Raw genomic sequence first — 17,985 nt, 5'->3', positions numbered from 1 at the left:
GAACATTAACATTTTTATCTTTATGTTTGAAGCCTGAAATGTGGGAAAAGGTTGAAAAATTCAAGGGGGCCGAATACTTTCACAAGGCACTGTAGCTCAGCAGACAGTATCACACAGGATAGGATTAGATACACAGCTCAGCAGACAGTATCACACAGGATAGGATTAGATACACAGCTCAGCACAGTATCACGCAGGAGAGGATTAGATACACAGCTCAGCAGACAGTATCACACAGGATAGGATTAGATACACAGCTCAGCAGACAGTATCACACAGGATAGGATTAGATACACAGCTCAGCAGACAGTATCACACAGGAGAGGATTAGATACACAGCTCAGCAGACAGTATCACACAGGAGAGGATTAGATACACAGCTCAGCAGACAGTATCACACAGGAGAGGATTAGATACATGGCTCAGCAGACAGTATCACACAGGATAGGATTAGATACACGGCTCAGCAGACAGTATCACACAGGATAGGATTAGATACACAGCTCAGCAGACAGTATCACACAGGATAGGATTAGATACACAGCTCAGCAGACAGTATCACACAGGAGAGGATTAGATACACAGCTCAGCAGACAGTATCACACAGAATAGGATTGTTTCTCATCATCAGTACTTGGGCAGTGGATGATGGATGAGTAGTTCTGGGCCTGTAATTGGCAGATCTGAGGATAGAGCCCCTGACATGTGAGACCACCCAATACCGGGGATCACAGAACGGAGGACGATGGGTGAGAGGAGGGGGCTGCTGGCTTTGTGTGTTGGGGGCAGCAGTTTTGGGCTCAATGATTGTGAGCCCCAATGGGGACAGTGTTGCCAATATATGTAAAGCGCTATGGAATTAATAGCGCTATATAAATTAATAAATATTATATTATTATAATGATATCTTAGGTATTGAAATATTGGAGAATTAACCTCTTGTTGTCTGAAGATGTAATCTCTCCCAACAACCAGCAGGTGGCGGTGGCTGCTCAGGAGCTGCGCTCACAGTTCTGCTGGGACAGCACATTCCTCTCCCCTCCACAATGTACTGATACCATGTATCTGACCCGCGCAGCACACTGACCACAGTACATGCAGTGTATATATATATATATATATATATATATATATATATATATATATATATATATATATATATATACATACACACACATTATTGTGAAGGATCTTGTCTTCTTTTCCCCCCAATAACGGACATATTTAACCTCTTCTCTCCCAGAGGACGGGCACAGGTGAACCCCTGAGCGGATCCCATGAGGCACTTTTGCGGTTTTTACCCTTTGATGAGGTGCAGTAAATATTCTTGTGGCCTCACTGTAAATGTAAGACCCCGGGGGGATAGATTATCAGAGCTCAGGACAGAGCAGCGAGAGTTCAGCTCTGGAGAAAACTGTAGAAATAACGACACAGAATGCGTGAAATCATCATGTACTGATCTGACCCCTAATAATGGGGGGCTGGACCCCTGGGGGAGTACAAGTCCCAGCATTAGCCCTGTCAGCCCAGGGGATCTACTATTGGACTACCCATCCCACTGTGCCCTGGTGCATGCTGGGTGTTGTAGTTGGAGTCAGTACAAGCTGTAACCCTTGCACTGCCGGCTCACATGGATGTGGATGGTACTCACTGTTACTCCGGGCGCAGCACAGTCACCCCGGGCTCAGGCCCTGCAGATGGGAAAGCTTTAGGTTGCTGCTTGTATTTAATCCATGGAGTGAACTATACATTGATGTGTAGTGGAAAGTGACAGGGAGTTTGGGGCCCCCCTCCCCCACGTGCAGTGGGAATGCCCCCCTCCTCCTCCCAATTTCCCATTGGATGGGGCCCAGCACTTCGTGACATCACACAGATGCGATCACCTGGGCTCCCTCCTCCGACCACCGACCCTGGCAGGGGGCAGCAGCCTGGACCCCCGCGCCGAGGATGGGAAGACCCCAACCTGCAGAATCCACACCACCAGATCTGATCACAGGGTACGTGAGACGGCTAATGGTCTGCAGAGGGGGCAGTGTGCAATGATCTGCAGGATATCACAGTCAGGGGTTAGAGGGGACAGAGCAATACCAGAAGTAAAGTATCACTTAGATTGTAAGCTCTTGGGGGCAGGAGTCTCTTTACTCCCCTCTTTGTACGTCGCTGCAGAACACGGTGGCTCTGAATAATAATATTAATAGTAGGAGGCTGAGATACTTCCAGGAGAGCGACCACCGAGGACCTGCCAGGACTCATCAGTGATGAGTGAACTCTCCGTGATCAGATCATGCTCACCGAGTACTGTGCACTAGTCCGGTGCTCGCCCCCTTCCCCCTCCGACCGTACGGACATGGATCTGGTAAATGCTCCCCTATGAGCGGACGGTACACGGAGGCTGCCCTGAGGACTACACCAAGCTCTGGAGATGTGGCCTTCCTCCCCTGGACATTCCCGGCCTCCGTGTGACGCTGTATAATAAGGATATTAGGGACCCAATTCTGATAAATGTTTGTTCCACCTCCACATATCTGCAGTCTGTATCACACACATTGCTCCGGGGTCTCCACCTCCACATATCTGCTGTCTGTATCACGCACATCGCTCCGGGGTCTCCACCTTCACATATCTGTTGTCTGTATCACACACATCGCTCTGGGGTCTCCACCTTCACATATCTGCTGTCTGTATCACGCACATCACCCCCCCTCTGGGGTCTCCACCTTCACATATTTACTGTCTGTATCACACACATTGCTCCGGGGTCTCCACCTTCACATATCTGCTGTCTGTATCACACACATCTCCCCCCTCTGGGGTCTCCACCTTCACATATCTACTGTCTGTATCACACACATCACCCCCCCTCCGGGGTCTCCACCTTCACATATCTACTGTCTGTATCACACACATCACCCCCCCTCCGGGGTCTCCACCTTCACATATCTGTTGTCTGTATCACACACATAGCTCCGGGGTCTCCACTTTCACATATCTGCTGTCTGTATCACACACATCACCCCCCCTCCGGGGTCTCCACCTTCACATATCTGCAGTCTATATCACGCACATCACTCCGGGGTCTCCACCTTCACATATCTGCTGTCTGTATCACACACATCACCCCCCCTCCGGGGTCTCCACCTTCACATATCTGTTGTCTGTATCACACACATAGCTCCGGGGTCTCCACTTTCACATATCTGCTGTCTGTATCACACACATCACCCCCCCTCCGGGGTCTCCACCTTCACATATCTGCAGTCTATATCACGCACATCACTCCGGGGTCTCCACCTTCACATATCTGCTGTTTGTATCACACACACATCACCCCCCCTCCAGGGTCTCTACCTTCACATATCTGCTGTCTGTATCACGCACATCGCTCCGGGGTCTCCACCTTCACATATCTGCTGTCTGTATCACGCACATCACCCCCCCTCCGGGGTCTCCACCTTCACATATCTGCTGTCTGTATCACACACATCACCCCCCCTCCGGGGTCTCCACCTTCACATATCTGCTGTCTGTCACACACATCACCCCCTCCGTGGTCTCCACCTTCACATATCTGCTGTCTGTATCACGCACATCGCTCCGGGGTCTCCACCTTCACATATCTGCTGTCTGTATCACACACATCACCCCCCCTCCGGGGTCTCCACCTTCACATATCTGTTGTCTGTATCACACACATCGCTCCGGGGTCTCCACCTTCACATATCTGCTGTCTGTATCACACACATCACCCCCCCTCCGGGGTCTCCACCTTCACATATCTGCTGTCTGTATCTCACACATCACCCCCCCTTCAGGGTCTCTACCTTCACATATCTGCTGTCTGTATCACGCACATCGCTCTGGGGTCTCCACCTTCACATATCTACTGTCTGTATCACACACATTGCTCCGGGGTCTCCACCTTCACATATCTGCTGTCTGTATCACACACACCACTCCGGGGTCTCCACCTTCACAGATCTGCTGTCTGTATCACACACATCACCCCCCCTCCGGGGTCTCCACCTTCACATATCTGTTGTCTGTATCACACACATCGCTCCGGGGTCTCCACCTTCACATATCTGCTGTCTGTATCACACACATCACCCCCCCTCCGGGGTCTCCATCTTCACATATCTGCAGTCTGTATCTCACACATCACCCCCCCTTCAGGGTCTCTACCTTCACATATCTGCTGTCTGTATCACGCACATCACCCCCCCCTCCGGGGTCTCCACCTTCACATATCTACTGTCTGTATCACACACATCACCCCCCCATATGCGGTCTCCACCTTCACATATCTGCTGTCTGTATCACGCACATCGCTCTGGGGTCTCCACCTTCACATATCTACTGTCTGTATCACACACATTGCTCCGGGGTCTCCACCTTCACATATCTGCTGTCTGTATCACACACATCACCCCCCCTCCGGGGTCTTCACCTTCACATATCTGCAGTCTGTATCACACACATCACCCCCCCTCCAGGGTCTCTACCTTCACATATCTGCTGTCTGTATCACGCACATCGCTCCGGGGTCTCCACCTTCACATATCTGCTGTCTGTATCACGCACATCACCCCCCCCTCCGGGGTCTCCACCTTCACATATCTACTGTCTGTATCACACACATCACCCCCCCATATGCGGTCTCCACCTTCACATATCTGCTGTCTGTATCACGCACATCGCTCTGGGGTCTCCACCTTCACATATCTACTGTCTGTATCACACATATTGCTCCGGGGTCTCCACCTTCACATATCTGCTGTCTGTATCACACACATCACCCCCCCTTCGGGGTCTCCACCTTCACATATCTACTGTCTGTATCACACACATTGCTCCGGGGTCTCCACCTTCACATATCTTCTGTCTGTGTCACGCACATCGCCCGCGCTCCGGGGTCTCCATCGTCACATATCTGCTGTCTGTATCACGCACATCGCTCCGGGGTCTCCACCTTCACATATCTGCAGTCTGTATCACGCACATCGCTCCGGGGTCTCCACCTTCACATATCTGCTGTCTGTATCACGCACATCGCTCCGGGGTCTCCACCTTCACATAACTGCTGCCTGTATCACGCACATCGCTCCGGGGTCTCCACCTTCACACATCTGCCCCTCATCACATTCATAACCAGCCGGGTGTATAATAAACTCGCACTCACCTCGCACTTTCCCAGGAATTTCGGCTCATGGCGCCGGGTCCGGCTCCCTCTCATGTGACTGCAGGGGAGGAAAGGAGAAAACGTTACTAATGTTCACAGCCTGGGAAAGGATTTACAGTGGAAGACGAAGGGTTAACATCAACGTGTGGGGTCTACAGGACACGAGGGGCCGGTGACTATCCTGACATGAGCTTCATAGAAATCTATGGAGATATTAATGAGAAAGTCTATTGACTTCTATGGAGAGAAACTGCAGAAAAGCGTCACACCGTCCATGGCCGTCTACAGCCGGACCCTAAAGAAGACACTGCCCACTGTACAGCAGAGAAAGCGGCATGTGAAGGGACCACCAGAAGCAGCGCCCCCCCTGTCTACAGGCTGTGCCAGGTATTGCTTGTATGCCAGAGAGCAGGCAGTCATTATCAAATAACTACCTGGTCACACACTGCGACACTGTAACGACAGCGCTGCGGGGTGCAGACATGCACTGGGGCTGATAATGTCACATAATTCCCCCTTGGGGTGGTTTGTTGTTTCTTCGCCCCCGTCCCTCTCGTCCCCTATCCCTCTCGTCCCCCTCCACTTAACCTCATAAAACCTGCAGAGAATTTCACCAGGTGGAAAGTGAACGAACGGTTAATGGAAAATTGTGTCCACAATAAGGGTCCCACAAAGCGGAGGGGGGGGGGGGGGCGCAGATATGGGATCAATCAGGGGAGGATTCGCCTATATCATCCACCATGAGGGCCGGGATGTGGTGGGAGAGCAAAGAAACTGGATGTACATCTAATAAAGGGGAATTAACGAGAAGAAGCCGAGGAAAAACCAAAGGACATCCTGAGATGATAACTGCGACTGCGGAGATCTCTGAGCACTGACCTCCTACCCTGGAGTCACAGCGCAGAGATATTATCTCACGGAGGCTCAGATCATTGGGCAGAGATCTCTGAGCACTGACCTCCTACCCTGGAATCAGAGAGCAGAGATATTATCTCACGGAGGCTCAGATCATTGGGCAAAGATCTCTGAGCACTGACCTTCCACTTTGGAGTCACAGCGCAGAGATATTATCTCACTGAGGCTCACATCACCGGGCACAGATCTCTGAGCACTGACCTACCCTGGAATCAGAGAGCAGAGATATTATCTCACTGTGGCTCACATCACCGGGCACAGATCTCTGAGCACTGACCTCCTACCCTGGAATCAGAGCGCAGAGATATTATCTCACTGAGGCTCAGATCATTGGACAGAGATCTCTGAGCACTGACCTCCTACCCTAGAGTCACAGCGCAGAGATATTATCTCACTGAGGCTCAGATCATTGGACAGAGATCTCTGAGCACTGACCTTCAACCCTGGAATCAGAGAGCAGAGATATTATCTCACTGAGGCTCAGATCACCAAGTAGAGATCTCTGAGCACTGACCTCCTACCCTGGAATCACAGCGCAGAGATATTATCTCACTGAGGATCAGGTCACCAGGCAGAGATATCTGAGCACTGACCTACCCTGGGATCAGAGAGCAGAGATATTATCTCACTGAGGCTCAAATCACCAGGCAGAGATCGTAACTCTGTTCTGTATAAAATATAATTTTGTGACACTGAGGGTCTGAAGCCAATCAGAGGGGAGCGTTGGCTGCGCAGCACCGTGCTGCACTGCGCACTCCCGGGATGCCGACTGCTGATTGGCCGCAGAGCTTTATATACTGTATTTTCTGCAGAGATATACAATTTCAATCAATAACAGATAAAATGTTGTCACCGATCAGGACAATAAATGATATTTTACAGTAATGCAGATGTGTAAAGGACGGAGCAGGTGAGCTGGACGGTGGCCGCTCTGTGATAGAAAGACAAAAAAACCCGTAAGAAAAAGAAACAATGAGAAAAAAGCCGCTACGCTGCGCCCGCAGAGAGAGACTCGTAATTAAATGTCGCTCGCAGTAATTGAATTGGAGACGTCATGTGAAGACTCCGGTGTAAATGCTGCACTAAAGTCTCCTCCAGCGCGTGAGAAAATAAGGCAGAGCTGCGGAGACGGCACAGAAGGAGGCAGAGCTGTGGAGACGGCACAGAAGGAGGCAGAGCTGCGGAGACAGCACAGAAGGAGGCAGAGCTGCGGAGACTGCACAGAATGAGGCAGAGCTGCGAAAACAGTAGAGGAGAAGGCAAAGCTGCGGAGACGGCACAGAATGAGGCAGAGCTGCGGAGACGGCACAGAAGGAGGTAGAGCTGCGGAGACGGCACAGAATGAGGCAGAGCTGCGGAGACGGCACAGAATGAGGCAGAGCTGCGGAGACGGCACAGAATGAGGCAGAGCTGCGGAGACGGCACAGAATGAGGCAGAGCTGCGGAGACGGCACAGAATGAGGCAGAGCTGCGGAGACGGCACAGAATGAGGCAGAGCTGCGGAGACGGCACAGAATGAGGCAGAGCTGCGGAGACGGCACAGAAGGAGGCAGAGCTGCGGAGACGGCACAGAAGGAGGCAGAGCTGCGGAGATGGCACAGAATAAGGCAGAGCTGTGGAGACGGCACAGAAGGAGGCAGAGCTGCGGAGACAGCACAGAAGGAGGCAGAGCTGCGGAGATGGCACAGAATAAGGCAGAGCTGTGGAGACGGCACAGAAGGAGGCAGAGCTGCGGAGACGGCACAGAAGGAGGCAGAGCCGCGGAGACGGCACAGAAGGAGGCAGAGCTGCGGAGACTGCACAGAAGGAGGCAGAGCTGCGGAGACAGCACAGAAGGAGGCAGAGCTGCGGAGAGGGGAGAGAATAAGGCAGAGCTACGGAGACGGCACAGAAGAAGGCAGAGCTGCGGAGACGGTACAGAAGGAGGCAGAGCTGCGGAGAGGGGACAGAATAAGGCAGAGCTGCGGAGACGGCACAGAAGAAGGCAGAGCTGCGGAGACGGTACAGAAGGAGGCAGAGCTGCGGAGACGGCACAGAAGGAGGCAGAGCTGCGGAGACGGCATAGAAGGAGGCAGAGCTGCGGAGACGGCACAGAAGGAGGCAGAGCTGCGGAGACGGCACAGAAGGAGGCAGAGCTGCGGAGACGGCACAGAAGGAGGCAGGAGGGTAACATTACCTGCCGGGAGAGGCGCTGGCCCCCGGGACTCTGGAGGCTCCTTGGACCTGTTCATCTTGGAAGGAGAAGATGCTTCTTCGGAGATCCTTGAGGTCTGCTCTCCTCCCGCCCTAGATCTGCTGTAAAGCCTCACTTGTGTTACTTTAAATGTCTGTAAGGATCTTTTTATGCGGCGTCTTCCTGTATAAATCAGGACTGGGCTGGACGCTCGGGGAGGAAATCCTGTGTGTGTTTGGGGCTGATAAAGCTTTTCTGGTAGAACAAACACTTTGGTGGACGAGGTCCTGATGAGATTGTACTCCGCCCCGGCTGCAGCCAGCGCCATGGATGGGGTGGGTTATAGAGAATGGGATTTCCAGGAAGTGTTGGCCATACGGGCCGGCTACCATGATGGCAAGTCACATAGATGAGCTGTCAATCACCTAAGATCACAGGAAGAGCCCAAACCTCAGCTGCTGCTATTATGGGATGGATATCCTCTACAGGTCACCGGCTGGCACTGACAGACATACAATGACCCTGCAGAGGCGGCCGGGGGTCTCCAGGGTAAAACACACGACCGGGTACAAGTCTGTGTGTAAGAGAGTAAAATGTATATACACATACACATATACTGTATATACACATACAGTGCTGGTCAAAAGTATTGGCACCCCTGCAATTCTGTCAGAGAATACTCAGTTTCTTCCTGAAAATGATTGCAATCACACATTCTTTGGTATTATTATCTTCATTTATTTTGCTTGCAATGAAAAAACACAAAAGAGAATGAAACAAAAATCAAATCATTGATCATTTCACACAAAACTCCAAAAATGGGCCAGACAAAAGTATTGGCACCCTTAGCCTAATACTTGGTTGCACAACCTTTAGCCAAAATAACTGCGAACAACCGCTTCCGGTAACCATCAATGAGGTTCTTACAATGCTCTGCTGGAATTTTAGACCATTCTTCTTTGGCAAACTGCTCCAGGTCCCTGAGATGTGAAGGGTGCCTTCTCCAAACTGCCATTGTGAGATCTCTCCACAGGTGTTCTATGGGGTTCAGGTCTGGACTCGTTGCTGGACACTTTAGTAGTCTCCAGTGCTTTCTATCAAACCATTCTCTAGTGCTTTTTGAAGTGTGTTTTGGGTCATTGTCCTGCTGGAAGACCCATGACCTCTGAGGGAGACCCAGCTTTCTCACACTGGGCCCTACATTATGCTGCAAAATGTGTTGGCAGTCTTCAGACTTCATAATGCCATGCACACGGTCAAGCAGTCCAGTGCCAGAGGCAGCAAAGCAACCCCAAAACATCAGGGAACCTCCGCCATGTTTGACTGTAGGGACCATGTTCTTTTCTTTGAATGCCTCTTTTTATTTCCTGTAAACTCTATGTTGTCTCATCTGACCAGAGAACATTCTTCCAAAATGTTTTAGGCTTTCTCAGGTAAGTTTTGGCAAACTCCAGCCTGGCTTTTTTATGTCTCGGGGTAAGAAGTGGGGTCTTCCTGGGTATCCTACCATACAGTCCCTTTTCATTCAGACGCCGACGGATAGTATGGGTGACACTGTTGTACCCTCGGACTGCAGGGCAGCTTGAACTTGTTTGGATGTTAGTCGAGGTTCTTTAACCACCATCTGCACAATCTTGCGCTGAAATCTCTCGGCAATTTTTCTTTTCCTTCCACATCTAGGGAGGTTAGCCACAGTGCCATGGGCTTTACACTTCTTGATGACACTGCGCACCGTAGACACAGGAACTTTCAGGTCTTTGGAGATGGACTTGTAGCCTTGAGATTGCTCATGCTTCCTCACAATTTGGATTCTCAAGTCCTCACACAGTTCTTTGGTCTTCTTTCTATTCTCCATGCTCAATGTGGTGCACACAAGGACACCGGACAGAGGTTGAGGCAACTTTAATCCATGTCACCTGCTGCAAATGTGATTTATTATTGCCAACACCTGTTAGGTGCCACAGGTAAGTTACAGGCGCTGTTAATTACACAAATTAGAGAAGCATCACATGATTTTTCAAACAGTGCCAATACTTTTGTCCACCCCCTTTTTTATGTTTGGTGTGGAATTATATTCAATTCGGCTTTATGCCAATTTTTTTTTTTTATTGAAGACAAATTAAATGAAGATAATAATACCAAAGAATTTGTGATTGCAATCATTTTCAAGAAGAAACTGAGTATTCTCTGATAGAATTGCAGGGGTGCCAATACTTTTGGCCAGCACTGTATACTGTATATATACATACATATATACTGTATATACACATACTGTATATACACATATACTGTATATACACAGATATATACTGTTACCTGATACCATGTGAAATCCCCAAGAAAGAAAAGTCGTGGAGTGATGAAGATCGCAGGACGGAGACATCACCGATCTGTAAAGAATGAGAAAATGAAATCATCATCACAACCTCTGGACTTCTCCAATCTGGAGTCTGAGCCTCGTGCAGAAATCCCCGCACCTCCAGCCTCGGCCGCCATCACTGAGGTTATTAATAATAATAATAAGTTTTATTTCTATAGCGCCAACATATTCTGCAGCGCTTTACAATTCAGAGGGGACATGTACAGACAATATGAGCCAATACAAATAACAAAATTAAGATACCAAGAAGAGTGAGGGCCGCGCTCGTAAGCTTAGAGTTAATGGTCGGAAGGGTCTACCGATGGCCGTACGAATCATCAGGATCCGCTGCCGGCAGCTCCTTTGTAATCTCCGACCAATGACATCCAGATGTGCTTGATGGAGACAAGTCCAGAGACCCTGCAGCCAGGGGAGACATGTCCGGAGACGCTGCAGCCACGGGAGACAAGTCCGGAGACCCTGCAGCCACGGGAGACAAGTCCGGAGATGCTGCAGCCACGGGAGACAAGTCCGGAGATGCTGCAGCCACGGGAGACAAGTCCGGAGATGCTGCAGCCACGGGAGACAAGTCCGGAGATGCTGTAGCCACGGGAGACAAGTCCGGAGACGCTGCAGCAAGGGGAGACAAGTTCAGAGACGCTGCAGCCAGGGGAGACAAGTTCAGAGACTCTGCAGAGAGAGGAGACAAGTCCGGAGACGCTGCAGCCCCGTGAGACAAGTCCAGAGATGCTGCAGCCCCAGGAGACAAGTCCAGAGACGCTGCAGCCAGGGGAGACATGTCCGGAGACGCTGCAGCCACGGGAGACAAGTCCGGAGACCCTGCAGCCACGGGAGACAAGTCCGGAGATGCTGCAGCCACGGGAGACAAGTCCGGAGATGCTGCAGCCACGGGAGACAAGTCCGGAGATGCTGCAGCCACGGGAGACAAGTCCGGAGATGCTGCAGCCACGGGAGACAAGTCCGGAGATGCTGTAGCCACGGGAGACAAGTCCGGAGACGCTGCAGCAAGGGGAGACAAGTTCAGAGACGCTGCAGCCAGGGGAGACAAGTTCAGAGACTCTGCAGAGAGAGGAGACAAGTCCGGAGACGCTGCAGCCCCGTGAGACAAGTCCAGAGATGCTGCAGCCCCAGGAGACAAGTCCAGAGACGCTGCAGCCCCAGGAGACAAGTCCAGAGACGCTGCAGCCCCGGGAGACAAGTCCGGATATGCTGCAGCCCCGGGAGACAAGTCCGGAGATGCTGCAGCCCCGGGAGACAAGTCCGGAGATACTGCAGCCCCGGGAGACAAGTCCGGAGATGCTGCAGCCCCGGGAGACAAGTCCGGAGATGCTGCAGCCCCGGGAGACAAGTCCGGAGATGCTGCAGCCCCGGGAGACAAGTCCGGAGATACTGCAGCCCCGGGAGACAAGTCCGGAGATGCTGCAGCCCCGGGAGACAAGTCCGGAGATGCTGCAGCCCTGGGAGACAAGTCCGGAGATACTGCAGTGAGAGGAGACAAGTTCAGAGACGCTGCAGCCAGGAGAGACAAGTCAGGAGATGTTGTGAAAATGTTGTCTCCATTTTATCATTATTTGCAGATCAGTAACATCTCTGGCCCAATCAGCCCACGAATTTCCCTTCTTGTTGATGTAATTTCAATTTTGAGGATTGTATATACCACACCTGCAGCAGGCAGCACACGGCCGTATACCGTACCGTACCTGCAGCGGGCAGCACATGGCCATATACCGTACCGTACCTGCAGCGGGCAGCACACGGCCGTATACCATACCTGCAGCAGGCAGCACACAGCCGTATACCGTACCTGCAGCGGGTAGCACACGGCCGTATACCATACCTGCAGCGGGCAGCACATGGCCGTATACCATACCTGCAGCGGGCAGCACACGGCCGTATACCATACCTGCAGCAGGCAGCACACAGCCGTATACCGTACCTGCAGCGGGTAGCACACGGCCGTATACCATACCTGCAGCGGGCAGCACATGGCCGTATACCATACCTGCAGCGGGCAGCACACGGCCGTATACCGTACCTGCAGCGGGCAGCACACGGCCGTATACCGTACCTGCAGCAAACTACTATATATAAGGAGTAAAGACCACTTACTTGTATGTTCTCCCCATGTTTGCGTGGGTTTCCTCTGGGTTCTCCGGTTTCCTCCCACTCTCCAAAAACATACTGATAGGGACTCTAGATTGTGAGCCCCAATGGGGACAGTGTTGCCATTGTATGTAAAGCGCTGTGGAATTAATAGCGCTATATAAATGAATAAAATTATTATTATTATTACTTACATTGCCGGGATTCTCTCTGTTATTAGATGTGACGCTGGTTTCAGTGCAGAATTAAGGTGAAATTTGCCGCAGCCTCATAAAGCGGCCCTGATAGTGTCCTCGCACCAGACGCTGCACTATCAACAGGACAGGTGAGTGCAGACATCGAGGGTCTCTGATCACACGAGGGAAGGGGGTCTTGGTTTTATCATTTTATTTGCATATAATAGAAAGTAACTCCAGAGACCCTGGAAATAAATATGAGAAGGGTGCAGAAATAGTAGGGACCCCCATCATGGGGAATGACACGGGGGGCTCTGGGTCCAGGAGCTGCCACTGACATTAGTGATACCAGACCTGGCTCCGTGCGCCCCACAAGGTGAGCCACAGGGCGCGCTATAATCTACACAGACACAGGACAGCAAATCCTCAGTACCCGCAGCTCCATCAGCAGTTACTGACCGGTCACTACATCAATGATATTATGTCCATCAGAGGTCTGGGAAAGCTGAGTGACAGTGCAAGACATGATGGCGGCCACATGACAGTATCACACACGAGAGGATTAGATACACGGCTCAGCAGACAGCATCACACAGGAGAGGATTAGATACATAGCTCAGCTAACAGTATCACACAGGAGAGGATTAGATACATAGCTCAGCAGACAGTATGACACAGGATAGGATTAGATACATAGCTCAGCAGACAGTATCACACAGGAGAGGATTAGATACACAGCTCAACAGACAGTATCACAGAGGAGAGGATTAGATACACAACTCAGCAGACAGTATCAGACAGAAGAGGATTAGATACACAGGTCAACACACAGTATCACACAAGATAGGTTTAGATACACAGCTCAGCACACAGTATCACACAGGAGAGGATTAGATACACAGCTCAGCAGACAGTATCACACAGGAGAGGATTAGATACACAGCTCAGCACACAGTATCACACAGGAGAAGATTAGATACACAGCTCAGCAGACAGTATCACACAGGATAGGATTAGATACACAGCTCAGCAGACAGTATCACACAGAAGATTAGATATACAGCTCAGCAGACGGTATCACACAGGAGAGGATTAGATACACAGCTCAGCAGACTGTATCACAGGAGAGGATTAGATACACGGCTCAGCAGACAGTATCACACAGGAGGGTCTTCAGTGATCGGTTCTTGGCGGTGATTTTCGGTATCGCCTGTGAGCTGCGGGGATTGTTCTGAGGCTTCGGCCATTACCCGTCCATTACAGTAATACACACATCGGATGCGGTTACACGTGGCGGCTTCACATGTGGCATTAATAACCTGCACTGATTGCACCAAATTACAGCCTGGAAACCACACGACAAACCGTTTCTTATTACCGCCAGCGCCACACAATACGCCTGGGGGACTGGCCCTTTAATGTCTTCTTGTGAGCACTCAGCTGGCCCGGGATCCTGCACGGTGAATGTGCCTGTAGCAGCCTCTTCTGATGATCCCCCATTTGTGTGACCCTTGTATTGCACATTCCTCACCTGCTTATTAGTTCCACCTCGCTCGCTTGTACAGCGGATAATGATTGCCGGACGGTCATTGTATAACTGAGCGCTGCTATTCCCGGGGACATAATCGCTGGGGAATTCCGGGAATTTCCACCAATCAGGGAGGAATCTAATTAGGAAGAACCAGGACTGTGAGCGGATCAGGAGCGGCCGCACAGACGAGCCCTGCAGAACCTGGGAAAGCTGGGTCAGAGGAAACATGGCCGCTAATGCAGATGTCAGCGCAGGACAACACAGCACCGCACCTGTGCACAGGCCGCGCCTGGAAAAACAGCTTAGGCTTCGTTCACATGTGTGTGCCTAAACACATACAAAAAATGGTACTGGTGTCACCACCGGTGTACGGTGTGATCTACGTGTTTTCCACAGACCCACTGAATTGTATTGGACCTCGTCATCTGCGCTGCTGGCAATAATCGGCATGTGAGCGGCACCACAGATTATTACATGTGGAATCCCTTAAAAAAGCGACAGAACACGTACCGGAAACACGGATGTGTGAATGAGGCTATAGGTACACTATAGTTCAAAAGTTTGGGGTCACTTAGATATTTCCTTATTTTTTGCCAATGAAGCTTACATTAAATTACACAGAAATCCCCTCTATACATTGTAATGCGGTAAATGACTATTCTAGCTGCACACGTCTGTTTTTAATGCAATATCTACATAGGTGGATAGAGGCCCATTTCCATCAACCACCACTCCAGTGTCTAATGGTACATTGTGTTTGCTGTGTTAGAAGGCTAATGGATGATTAGAAATCCCTTGAAAACCCTTGTGCAAGTATGTTAGCACAGCTGAAAACAGTTTTGCTGATTAGAGAAGCTGTAAAACCAACCTTCCTTTGAGCTAGTTGAGAATCTGGAGCATTACATTTGTTGGTTCCATTAAACTCTGAAAATGGCCAGAAAAAGAGAACTTTCCTGTGAAACTCGACAGTCTATTCTTGTTGTTAGAAATGAAGCATATTCCATGCGAGAAATTGTCAAGAAACTGAAGATGTCCTACAAAAGGTGTGTACTACTCCCTTCAGAGGAGAGCACAAACAGGCTCTAACCAGAGTAGAAAGAGAAGAGGGAGCCGCGCTGCACAACTGAGCAACAAGACAAGGACATTACAGCCTCTAGTGTGAGAAATCGACGCCTCACAGGTCCTCAACTGGCAGCTTCATTAGCACCCGCAAAACGCCAGTGTCATCGTCTACAGTGAAGAGGCGACTCCGGGATGCTGGCCTTCAGGGCAGAGTGGCAAAGAAAAAGCCATATCTGAGACTGGCTAATAAAAGGAAAAGATTAAAATGAGCAAAAGAACACAGACATTGCACAGAGGAAAAAAGTGTTATGGACAGACAAATCGAAATTTGAGGTGTTTGGATCACACAGAAGAACATTTGTGAGACGCAGAACTACTGAAAAGATGCTGGAAGAGTGCCTGACGCCATCAGTTAAGCATGGTGGAGGTAACGTGATGGTCTGGGGTTGCTTTGGTACTAGTAAAGTGGGAGATTTGTACAAGGTAAAAGGGATTTTGAATAAGGAAGGCTATCTCTCCATTTTACAACGCCATGCCATACCCTGTGGACAGCGCGTGATTGGAGCCAATTTCAACCTACAACAGGAGAATGACCCAAAGCCACCTCCAAATTATGCATGAACTATTTAGGCAAGAAGCCGGCAGCAGATATTCTATCTGTAATGGAGGGGCCCAGTCACCAGACATCAACCCTATAGAGCTGTTGTGGGAGCAGCTTGACCGTATGGTGCCAAAAAGTGCGCATCAAGCCAATCCAACTTGTGGAGGGGGGAAGCATGGGGTGAAATATCTTCAGATTACCTCCGCAAATTAACAGCTCGAATGCCAAAGCTCTGCAAAGCTGGAATTGCTGCAAAGGAGCATTCTGTGCCGAAAGCAAAGTGTGAAGAGAAAATTATTTCATGTAAAAATCATTATTTCTAACCTCGTCACTGTCTGGACGATATTCTCTATTCATTATGCAACTCATGTGATAAATAAAAGTAGGATGGAAAAGACAAAATTGTCTGGGTGACCCCAAACCTTTGAACTGTAGAGTACATGGAAGTAAATGGGGCTAAGCTGCAGTTCCAGACACAACCCATGAGCGGCGGGAGGCGCTACTTGTGCAGAAACAAACCTGGCAACAGCAGTAATGATCACCAGCGATTTGATGTCCGTACCGTGCTCCACAGCATGGAAGACACATCCCAGCACCGAGCGTACGACAGGCATAGATACACAGCCGAGCAGACAGTATCACACAGGACAGGATTAGATACACAGCTCAGCAGACTGTATCACACAGGAGAGGATTAGATACACAGCTCAGCAGACAGTATCACACAGGAGAGGATTAGATACACGGCTCAGCAGACAGTATCACCCAGGAGAGGATTAGATACACAGCTGAGCAGACAGTATCACGCAGGAGAGGATTAGATACACGGCTCAGCAGACAGTATCACACAGGGGAGGATTAGATACACGGCTCAATAGACAGTATCACACAGGAGAGGATTAGATACACAGCTCAACAGACAGTATCACACAGGAGAGGATTAGATACACGGCTCAACAGACAGTATCACACAGGAGAGGATTAGATACACGGCTCAGCAGACAGTATCACACAGGAGAGGATTAGATACACAGCTCAACAGACAGTATCATACAGGAGAGGATTAGATACACGGCTCAACAGACAGTATCACACAGGAGAGGATTAGATACACAGCTCAGCAGACAGTATCACACAGGAGAGGATTAGATACACGGCTCAACAGACAGTATCACACAGGAGAGGATTAGATACACAGCTCAGCAGACAGTATCACACAGAAGATTAGATACACAGCTCAGCAGACAGTATCACAGAGAGGATTAGATACACGGCTCAGCAGACAATATCACACAGGATAGGATCAGATACACAGCTCAGCAGAGAGTATCACACAGGAGAGGATTAGATACACAGCTCAGCAGACAGTATCACACAGGAGAGAATTAGATACACGGCTCAGCAGACAGTATCACACAGGATAGGATTAGATACACAGCTCAGCAGACAGTATCACACAGATTAGATACAGTATCTCAGTATTAGTCACAGTCATCCCCAGGTTTTCCGTGTTCCTGGAATAGGTGGGTGAGGTCCAGGATCGCCTCATTAATTCGGTCGCCCGCTTTCCCGCCATCCTGCTAGACATCCATCCCCTCCTCATAAATGCATTTGCACTAAGTTTTCGGGAAGTTGGGTGACAAATGGGCTGGAAAGTTTAATATTAGTTACAAGAGTCCCCCAGCTTTCCTAGAGTCCGCTGCAGCTGGAATTGGCTGATTAGTACGAGGGCTTTTATTTATTGTAGATTTGGGGGAAATGTTCTTTAGATTGACGGGTCCACGTTCCCCTCACCCATTGACGGGTCCACGTTCCCCTCCCTCATTGACGGGTCCACGTTCCCCTCCCCTATTGATGGGTCCACG

General features: G+C 50.2%; 1 protein-coding gene across 3 annotated transcripts in view; it reads right to left on the bottom strand.

The window, feature by feature from the left end:
* Nucleotides 1-17,985, bottom strand: part of EGFL7 (EGF like domain multiple 7) — a 145,362-nt gene that overhangs the window by 19,756 nt on the left and 107,621 nt on the right. The window contains exons 2-3 of one of the 3 annotated variants that reach the window (XM_075324342.1): nt 10,584-10,657; nt 5,180-5,237 (exon numbers count right to left, since the gene is read on the bottom strand). The gene's annotated coding sequence lies outside the window, so the exon portion shown is untranslated. Of the gene's footprint in view, nt 1-1,651; nt 1,673-5,179; nt 5,238-8,270; nt 8,414-10,583; nt 10,658-17,985 lie in introns of those variants that run through there. The other 2 variants (XM_075324341.1, XM_075324343.1) reach the window with 2 other exon arrangements.

This window comes from Anomaloglossus baeobatrachus, chromosome 9 (assembly GCF_048569485.1).
Source record: "Anomaloglossus baeobatrachus isolate aAnoBae1 chromosome 9, aAnoBae1.hap1, whole genome shotgun sequence".
Classification (NCBI taxonomy): Eukaryota; Metazoa; Chordata; class Amphibia; order Anura; family Aromobatidae; genus Anomaloglossus; species Anomaloglossus baeobatrachus.
This window is presented reverse-complemented; position numbering and strand designations above follow the sequence as displayed.